Source organism: Mobula birostris, chromosome 5 (genome assembly GCF_030028105.1).
Source record: "Mobula birostris isolate sMobBir1 chromosome 5, sMobBir1.hap1, whole genome shotgun sequence".
Taxonomy (NCBI): domain Eukaryota; kingdom Metazoa; phylum Chordata; class Chondrichthyes; order Myliobatiformes; family Myliobatidae; genus Mobula; species Mobula birostris.
The window spans coordinates 83,678,502-83,688,506 of record NC_092374.1 but is presented as its reverse complement, the minus strand read 5'-3'; positions in this window follow the sequence as shown (position 1 = coordinate 83,688,506).

Below are 10,005 nucleotides of genomic sequence, written 5' to 3'. Positions count from 1 at the left end.
GTCTGCGTGTGAACATCTTTCAGGATCTATCCTGGAGCCAACATACCAATGCAACCACAAAGAAGGCACGACAGTGGCTGTACTTCATTAGGAGTTTAAGGACATTTGGTCTGTCACCAAAGACATTCACAAATTTCTACAGATGTACTGTGGAGAGCATTCTAACTGACTTCATTCTAACAAGCTGGTATGGGGTGGGCTACTGCACAGGATCAAAAGAAGTTGCAGAAAGTTGGTCAGCTCCATCATGGGCACTAGCCTCTGCAGTATCCAGGGCATAGTATCAAGGAGTGATGCCTCAAAAGGGTGGTGTCCATCATTAAGGACTCCCACCACCCAGGACATGCCTTGTTTCTCATTGCTACCGTCAGAAAAGAGGTACAGAAGCCTGAAGCACGCAAGTGATTCAGGAACAGCTTCTTCCCTTCTGCCATCAGATTTCTGAATGGACACTGAAGCCATGAATGTGACCTCACTACTTTTTTATTTCTATTTTTGCACTAATTATTTAATTTAAATATTTAATATGTATACTTACTATAATTCATTATTTTTCTGTTATTGTGTATTATTATTTCATGGATGTCTGTGGAGAGTACGAATTTCAGGTTGCATACTCTGATATTAAACTGAACCTTTGCATTGTACAGTTGCAGCAAAGACAACAAATTTCATGACATATGCTGGTGATATTAAACCTGAGTCTGATGAGATTCTGTAGATGTTGGAGGAGAAACACCTTGTATTCCATTTGAGTAGCCTCCAACTTGCTGGCATGAACACTAATTTCTCAAACTTCTGGTCATTTCTCTCACGCCCCCCCCCCCCCTTTTACCCCATTCTGATGACCCTCTCACCACCTTCCACAATGTTATTCCAGATGTCAATTACCATCTGGGTGAAAAAAAGATCTTCAAAAGACTCTTCTGAAATTAGTATTCTTTACTGTAAATCTCTGTCTTATCTTCCTCCAATAAGGGGGAAATTTATAGAATCAGAGAGATATGCAGGATGAAAACCTGCCACTTTAAGAATCGTAGAACATGCCTTAAGTACAGCACAGTTATAGGCTCTTTGGCCCACTCTGCGTGGCACGGTGCTAATTAACTGCATCGCTGCTTGCAAACAGTCCTCATCCTCTTCCCTCTTCCCTCTCCCCCCCCCACTGCATGTTCATCTGGCTATTTAAATGTTTCTCAAACACCACAATAACCACAATCCATCATTAAAGACCCCAATGGAAAGGACTGGCACTGAGTTGGAAATGAAATTAATTGATTTATTATTTTCAAATGTTCAAAGTAAATTTATTATCAAAATACATATATCTCACCAGATACTTAGTACTTACTACTGGTTATGCCACCGGCATTTAGAGCAGCAATGAAGGTCCTTCTCTGTCTGTCCTTGGCTATCAAAACCAATTTTGGTCTTTGTCTTTGTGGTGTTCAGGGCTCCCTTCATCATGTCAGGAGCTTCCTCTCAGTTTTCACTACTGTCAGTCACGCAAGTCCCAGATGGAGACTCAGGAATACCGTCACACTCAGATGTAGAAGGATTCTTCATTGCTGTTTCTGTAACAATTTTGTTTTACTTGTCAGGGTTGTTAGCCCTGAGCTGACCACCACCCCCACCCCCACCCCTGAACCTGGAGGACTGGTGGACCACTCTTAGGCTGGCCTCTACTCTTTGACCTGTTTGACATGGGTGACCCTACCAAGAGCCAAAGCATAAAGCCCTGACTCCAGCCAACATAGCTCTCTGGGTCAGTGAGGCATACAAGCCTCCAAACCCTACGACAAGATTGTGGTCCTCTTGTACAACCCTGAAATCCATTTTCCTGTAGGCATAATCAACAAATCTGTAGTATAGTAACTATAATAGGGTCAGTGAAAGATCAATCAGAAAACAAACTGTGCAAATGCAATTATAAATAAATAGCAATAAATAACCAGAACATGAGATAAAGAGTCCTTAAAGTGAGATCATTGGCAGTGGGAACATCTCAATGGATGGGCAAGTGAGTATAGTTATCCCCTTTTGTTCAAGAGGCTGATGGTTGAGGGGTAGTAACTGTTCTTGAACCTGGTGGTGCAAGTCCTGAGACTCCTGTACCTTCTACCTGATGGCAGCAGTGAGAAGAGAGCATGTCCAAGGTGGTGGTGGGGGGGGGGGGAATCTCTGATGATGGATGATGGATGCTGCAAGATATTCATTGTCATCATTATGTGCCATGTTGTATGACATGGGCGATCATGGTCTTTGACAATTGTTCTTGGCAAATATTCCTACTAAACTGGTTTGTCATTATCTTCTGGGCAATGCCTTTACAAGACAGGTGACCTCAACCATTATCAATACTCTTCGGAGATTGACTGCCTGGTGTCAGTGGTCGCATAAGGAGGACTTGTGATGTGCACCGGCTGCTCATACGACCATCCACCATCTGCTCCCATGGCTTCACGTGACCCTGATTGGGGTAGGGGTTGGGGGATAGGCCTTGCCTAAGGGTGACCAGCTGGCCTGAAGGGAATGAGCGCCCTACACCTCCTTTGGTAGAGATGTATCTCCATCCTGCCACCCGTACCAAATAGAACATAGAACATAGAATAATACAGCACAGTACAGGCCCTTCGGCCCACAATGTTGTGCTGACCCTCAAACCCTGCCTCCCATATAAGCCCCCACCTTAGATTCCTCCATATACCTGTCTAGTAGTCTCTTAAACTTCACTAGTGTATCTGCCTCCACCACTGACTCAGGCAGTGCATTCCACGCACCAACCACTCTCTGAGTAAAAAACCTTCCTCTAATATCCCCCTTGAACTTCCCACCCCTTACCTTAAAGCCATGTCCTCTTGTATTGAGCAGTGGTGCCCTGGGGAAGAGGCGCTGGCTATCCAATCTATCTATTCCTCTTATTATCTTGTACACCTCTATCATGTCTCCTCTCATCCTCCTTCTCTCCAAAGAGTAAAGCCCTAGTTCCCTTAATCTCTGATCATAATCCATACTCTCTAAACCAGGCAGCATCCTGGTAAATCTCCTCTGTACCCTTTCCAATGCTTCCACATCCTTCCTACAGTGAGGTGACCAGAACTGGACACAATACTCCAAGTGTGGCCTAACCAGAGTTTTATAGAGCTGCATCATTACATCGCGACTCTTAAACTCTATCCCTCGACTTATGAAAGCTAACACCCCATAAGCTTTCTTAACTACCCTATCCACCTGTGAGGCAACTTTTAGGGATCTGTGGACATGTACCCCGAGAACCCTCTGCTCCTCCACACTACCAAGTATCCTGCCATTTACTTTGTACCCTGCCTTGGAGTTTGTCCTTCCAAAGTGTACCACCTCACACTTCTCCGGGTTGAACTCCATCTGCCACTTCTCAGCCCACTTCTGCATCCTATCAATGTCTCTCTGCAGTCTTTGAAAATCCTCTACACTATCTACAACACCACCAACCTTTGTGTCATCTGCAAACTTACCAACCCACCCTTCTACCCCAACATCCAGGTCGCTAATAAAAATCACAAAAGTAGAGGTCCCAGAACAGATCCTTGTGGGACACCACTAGTCACAATCCTCCAATTTGAATGTACTCCCTCTACCACCACCCTCTGCCTTCTGCAGGCAAGCCAATTCTGAATCCACCTGGCCAAACTTCCCTGGATCCCATGCCTTCTAACTTTCTGAATAAGCCTACCATGTGGAACCTTGTCAAATGCCTTACTAAAATCCACGTAGATCACATCCACTGCACTACCCTCATCTATATGCCTGGTCACCTCCTCAAAGAACTCTATCAGGCTTGTTAGACACGATCTGCCCTTCACAAAGCCATGCTGACTGTCCCTGATCAGACCATGATTCTCTAAATGCCTATAGATCTTATCTCTAAGAATCTTTTCCAACAGCTTTCCCACCACAGACGCAAGGCTCACTGGTCTATAATTACCCGGACTATCCCTACTACCTTTTTTGAACAAGGGAACAACATTCGCCTCCCTCCAATCCTCCGGTACCATTCCTGTGGACAACGAGGACATAAAGATCCTAGCCAGAGGCTCAGCAATCTCTTCTCTCGCCTCGTGGAGCAGCCTGGGGAATATTCCATCAGGCCCCAGGGACTTATCTGTCCTAATGTATTTTAACAACTCCAACACCTCCTCTCCCTTAATATCAGCATGCTCCAGAACATCAACCTCACTCATATTGTCCTCACCATCATCAAGTTCCCTCTCATTGGTGAATACTGAAGAGAAGTATTCATTGAGAACCTCGCTCACTTCCATAACCTCCAGGCGCATCTTCCCACCTTTATCTCTAATCGGTCCTATCTTCACTCCTGTCATCCTTTTTTTCTTCACATAATTGAAGAATGCCTTGGGGTTTTCCTTTACCCTACTCGCCAAGGCCTTTTCATGCCCCCTTCTTGCTCTTCTCAGCGTAAAGCACAAAATCAGTGACCACTTTATTCGGTACACCTGCTCTTTAGTCTAACCAGCCAATCATTTGGCAGCAACTCAACGCATAAAAGCATGCAGACACGGTCAAGAGGTTCAGTTGTTGTTCAGACCAAACATCAGAATGGGGAAGAAATGTGACCTAAGTGACTTTGACTGTGAAATGATTGCTGGTGCCAGACAGTGTAATTTGAGTATTTCAGAAACTGCTGATCTCCTGGGATTTTCACACAAAACAGTCTCTAGTCTTTACAGAGAATGGTGCAAAAAACAATAAAAACAAAAAGCGTCCAGTGAGTAGTCATTCTGTGGGTGAAAGCGCCTTGTAAATGAGAAAGGTCGGAGGAGATTGGCCAGAGTGGCTGGAATCAGAATCAGAATTAGGTTCGATATCACCAGCGTATATCTTGATATTTGTCAACTTTGCGGCAGCAGAACAATGCTATGCATGATTAATATAGAAACGAAACTGAATTACAGCAATGATATATCTGTATGTTAAATAGTTAGGTTAAAAATAAGAAGAGCACAGAAATAAAAAAGTAGGGAGGTTCAATGTCCATTCAGAAATCGGATGGCAGAGGGGAAGAAGCTGTTCCTGAATCACTGAGTGTGTGTCTTCAGGCTTCTGCACCTCCTCCCTGACGGTGGTAATGAGAAGAGGACATGACCTGTGTGGTGGGGGTCCTTCATGATGGATGTCAACTTCCTGAGGCACTGCTCCTTGGAGATGTCTTGGATACTACAGAGGCAACAGTAACTCAAATAACCACACATTACAGTAATGGTGTGCAGAACAGCATCTCTGAACTCACAACATGTTGAACCCTGAAGAAATGCGGTCTGCAGCAGCAGAAACCATGAACATACTCTCAGTGATCACTCATTAGGTACAGGAGGTACTGAATAAAGTGTATTATTCCTGTGTTTATTACTATCGTGTACATTGGTAATAATAACTACAACATATGAACACAAAGCTTCACAGAAGCAAAGAATTTTGTTGTAGGCTGGTGCATATGACAAAAACTAACCTCAGTCTGTCTGCTCCTCACAATGTCTTTCAGTCTGGATTAGCCTACGTGCACACACAGAGGCCCGCTTCGCCCGGAGGATTCCCACATGGGACCCCACCCCAGCAAGCCCTCCAGGTGAGTGGATGCAGAGAGGAGAGTGGCCTCTGTTCAGGGAATGGTTCACTGGGAGGTGGCAGGACCTAGCAGCTGTTGCACAAGAACAGGGAGGAGGTGTCCCCAAAGTGTAAATCAGCGTTAATTCTGTACCAGTCCCGTGCAGTACAAGGTAAACTATACTGTGTATAGTTGCACCTCTGCTGTCCCTGCCCTGGGATTGTGTGAAGGGACTGTGTAGAGGGAGCTTCACTCTGTCTGACCCTGGGAGTGTGTGATGGGACAGTGTAGAGGGAGCTCACTCTGTGTCTGACCCTGGGAGTGTGTGATGGGACAGTGTAGAGGGAGCTTCACTCTGTGTCTGACCCTGGGAGTGTGTGATGGGACAGTGTAGAGGGAGCTTCACTGCGTGTCTGACCTGGGGAGTGTGTGATGGGACAGTGTAGAGGGAGCTTCACTCTGTGTCTGACCCTGGGAGTGTGTGATGGGACAGTGTAGAGGGAGCTTCACTCTGTGTCTGACCCTGGGAGTGTGTGATGGGACAGTGTAGAGGGAGCATCACTCTGTGTCTGACCCTGGGAGTGTGTGATGGGACAGTGTAGAGAGAACTTCGCTCTGTGTCTGACCCTGGGAGTTTGTGATGGGACAGTGTAGAGGGAGCTTCACTCTGTGTCTGGCCCTGGGAGTGTGTGATGGGACAGTGTAGAGGGAGCTTCACTCTGTGTCTGACCCTGGGAGTGTGTGATGGGACAGTGTAGAGGGAGCTTGTCCCTGTGTCTGATTCTGGGAGTGTGTGATGGGAGAGCAGCAGAAGATCATAGACATGCACACAGTGGAACTTCATTTTATGTCTGACTCCTCTGTGCCTACTTTGTGTTTTTGATACAGAGAGAGCTTTACTCTGTCTTTAATCTGTTTGAGTGCAAAGATTAGAGCGGGTCTGACTGTAACGTTGCAATAAAATAATAACCATGCTCATTTAAATCAGAAACATCATCTTCATGTGGTTAAAACTCACATTTGGTCACTAACTGCCTTCTCCCGCTGTGGATTCCATCTGCTACTAACATCTCCTTTTGTGACTTTTGCAGACTGGATTCCAAGTGATGGGACAGGGAGCTCCCCGGCATGCCTACATTCAACATAGCCAGGGTCAGAATCAGAATTAGCTCTATTATCAACGGCATATGTTAAAAATTTGGTGTCTTTGCAGCAGCAGTACAATGCAATAAAACAAAACTGTGAATTACAACAAGTATATGTGTGTGTGTGTGTGTGTGATGAAGTTGAGAGCTTGAGGACTGGAAAATTGGAAATGTCACTCCACTCTGCCAGAAGGGAGAGAGGCAGAAGAAAGGAAATTATTGACCTGTTATTCTGACCTCAATGGTGGGAAGATGTTGGAGTCCATTATTAAGGATGTGGTTTTGGGGAGCTTGGAGGCACTTGGTAAAATAGGCCACACTCAGCATTGTTTCCTCAAGGGAAATTCCTGCCGGACAAATCTGTTGGAATTCTTTGAGGGAATAATAAGCAGGATAGATGAAGGAGAATCGGTTGATATTGTATACTTGGATTTCCAGACAGCCTTTGACAAGGTGCCACACATGAGGCTACTTTGCAAGATGAGAGCCCATGGTATCACAGGAAAGAGACGAGCATGGAGGGAGTTTTGGCTGATTGACCCCTGTAAAGAGCAGGAATAAAGGAAGTCTCTTCCAGTTGGTTGTCGGTGACTAGTGGTGTTCCACAGGGGTCTGTTTTGGGACTATTTCTTTTTACGTTGTATGTAAGTGATTTGGATGACTGAATTGATGGCTTTGTGGCCATGTCTGCAGATGATATGAAGATAGATAGAGGAGCAGGCGGTGTTGTAGAAGCAGAGAGATCTGCAGAAAAACTTGCACAGGTTGGGAGAGTGGGAAAGGTGAAAGATGGGATGCAGTGCCGGGGAGTGTATGGTCATGCACTTTGGTAGAAGGAATAAGGGCATGGACTATTTTCTAAACATGGAGAAAATTCAAAAATCAGAGGGGCAGAGGGACTTGGGAGTCCTCGTGCAGGATTCTCTAGAGATTAACTTGCAGGTTGAGGAAGACAAATGAAATGTTATCAGCCATTTTGCGAGGACAAGAACATTAGAACAAAGATGTAATACTGTGGCTTTATCAGACATTGGTCAGACCATACTTGGAGGTCCAGGTTCCTTATCTAAGGAAACCTCCAACAGGACCACAAAATGTTGTAGGGTTTGGAGGCTTGCATGCCTCAATGACCAGGAAGGCTATGTTGGCTCGAGTCAGGGCCTAGAACTTTACCTCTTGGTAGGGTCATCCATGCCAAACAGGTCAAAGTGTAGAGGACAGACTGGGAGTGGTCCACCAGTCCTGCAGGTTTTGGAGGTTCAGCTCAGGGCTAACAACCCTGACTAGTAAAACAGAATTGTTACGGAAACAGCAACGAAGAATCCTTCTACATCTGTGTGTAACAGTGTAACAGTATATGGAAGACATTCACTGCTGCCCTAAACACCAGCGGCGTGACAGGCAGTTCAGTCCAGTATCTAAGAAAAGATGTGCTGGCATTGGATGGGCCGAGAGGCCTAATTCTGCTGCTACGTCTTATGGGTTGAGAGCTTCAGGAAGTGAACACCCTGGTCCAACTATGTAGACATCATGGCCAAGAAAGCTCACCAGCTCCTCTGCTCCCTCCAGAGGCCAAGATGTAAGGAGTTTGTACGTTCTCCCTGTGATGACATGGCTTTCCTCTGGGTGCTCTAGTTTCCTCCCACGGTCCAAAGACACAGGTTAATTGGTCACATGGGGTGGCACGGTGTTGTTGGTCTGGAAGGCTCTGTATCATGCTTTATTTCTTAAAAAAAATATATTTTGGCACATCACTTTGGACCTTCATCAATTTTAAACCAGCATAGGAAACCACTGTTGTTTTTTAATAATACTTTTTTCTAAGATTTGTACTTGTTAAGACCCAGCTGGTGGCGTAGTTGCATCAGCGTCAGACTTCAGGACGAAAGGTCCTGAGTTCGAATCCAGACGGCTCCCCTGCACGCTTTCCATCCATGCTGGGTTACGAGCTGGTGATCTCTTTGGAAACGCACCCGGCAGAAGGCAATGGCAAACCACTGATGTAACTTGCCTCGTACGTGGTTCCCCACTACGTCTGAGAGGTGTGGAGGGAAATCGTCCGCTAACCAGAGAAACATAGGATGCGACGTACCTTTCCTTTCCGTACTTGTTAAGAAACAAGTGCTAGTACTGACGAAGGGTCCCAGCCCGAAACATCGACTGTACCTCTTCCTATAGATGCTGCCTGGCCTGCTGCGTTCACCAGCAATTTTTGCGTGTGTTGCTTGTTAATAAACTTATGTATTTTTCGCACCTACTGGCAGAAAGTGGTATAGCAGTTAAACTAGTGGTTTTTCACCTTTCTCATTTTTAATTGGCTGAGTATAAGCACATTACCCACGTAATGTAATTGTCTTAATTATGTAGCCTATTAACTAGTTTATTCCTATCTCAGGAATTTCCCTTCACTTTTCACTTATCTATAAATGTGATAGATTTTTCAGAAGCACCATCTTTATTCTTTTTTCCGTTCACCTCTTAGCATCGTTCTCAGCTCTTTACTCTGTCTAGCATTTGTATGTTTGAAAAAGGACCTGGTGCTTCCCGGAGTGTATGACGAATAATATCTTCTCGGGCTTCCAGCTGCGGACAAGAATCAACTATAACAGACGTTTCGATGACAAACTCTGCCATCTTCATCGGCGATGATGCCTCGGCAGTCAAGTGCGGTGGTATTTAGCTCTCGTAGTCCGTCCCTCCTGATTGGTTAGTCCTCATCCAATCACGTTTGTCCTCTCCCACCTTGCTTATAATCGAATTCCAGTTCTTACTTAGAGCAAGACCTTCAACATTGTTAAAATTTTTCCCTCTCAATTTATGTTGTCTTAATTTACCAGGCGGTCCCAAAAGCCAATGGCGCGGCACAGCGGTTTCGTGCCGGCAAAGTCAATTCTATGGCCTTTGCGAATGCAGTGTTCACCTACCGGCAATTTCTCAGGGTAATCCAAATGGATGCACCTCCTGCGCTACTTGATGCGGGTTTCCACCGCGTGTCCCAACTGGCCGACGTACGCTGCTCCGCGTTCACGGGGAATACTGTAAACGCCAGTTGACCCGAGCCCCAGGTCATCTTTGACCGGCATAGGCTGTGGTTTGAGCTCCTTTGCGGGTATGTTTGTACTAACTAAAGTGAACACCCGTTAGGATTAAGATTGCTCGTCATTCCTGACTCCCGGAAGAACCATAACGACCAGAAGATGGACAGAGATCCAACATCGGATTCCCGTCTCTCTCCATCTTTAGTGACAGTTCATCAGT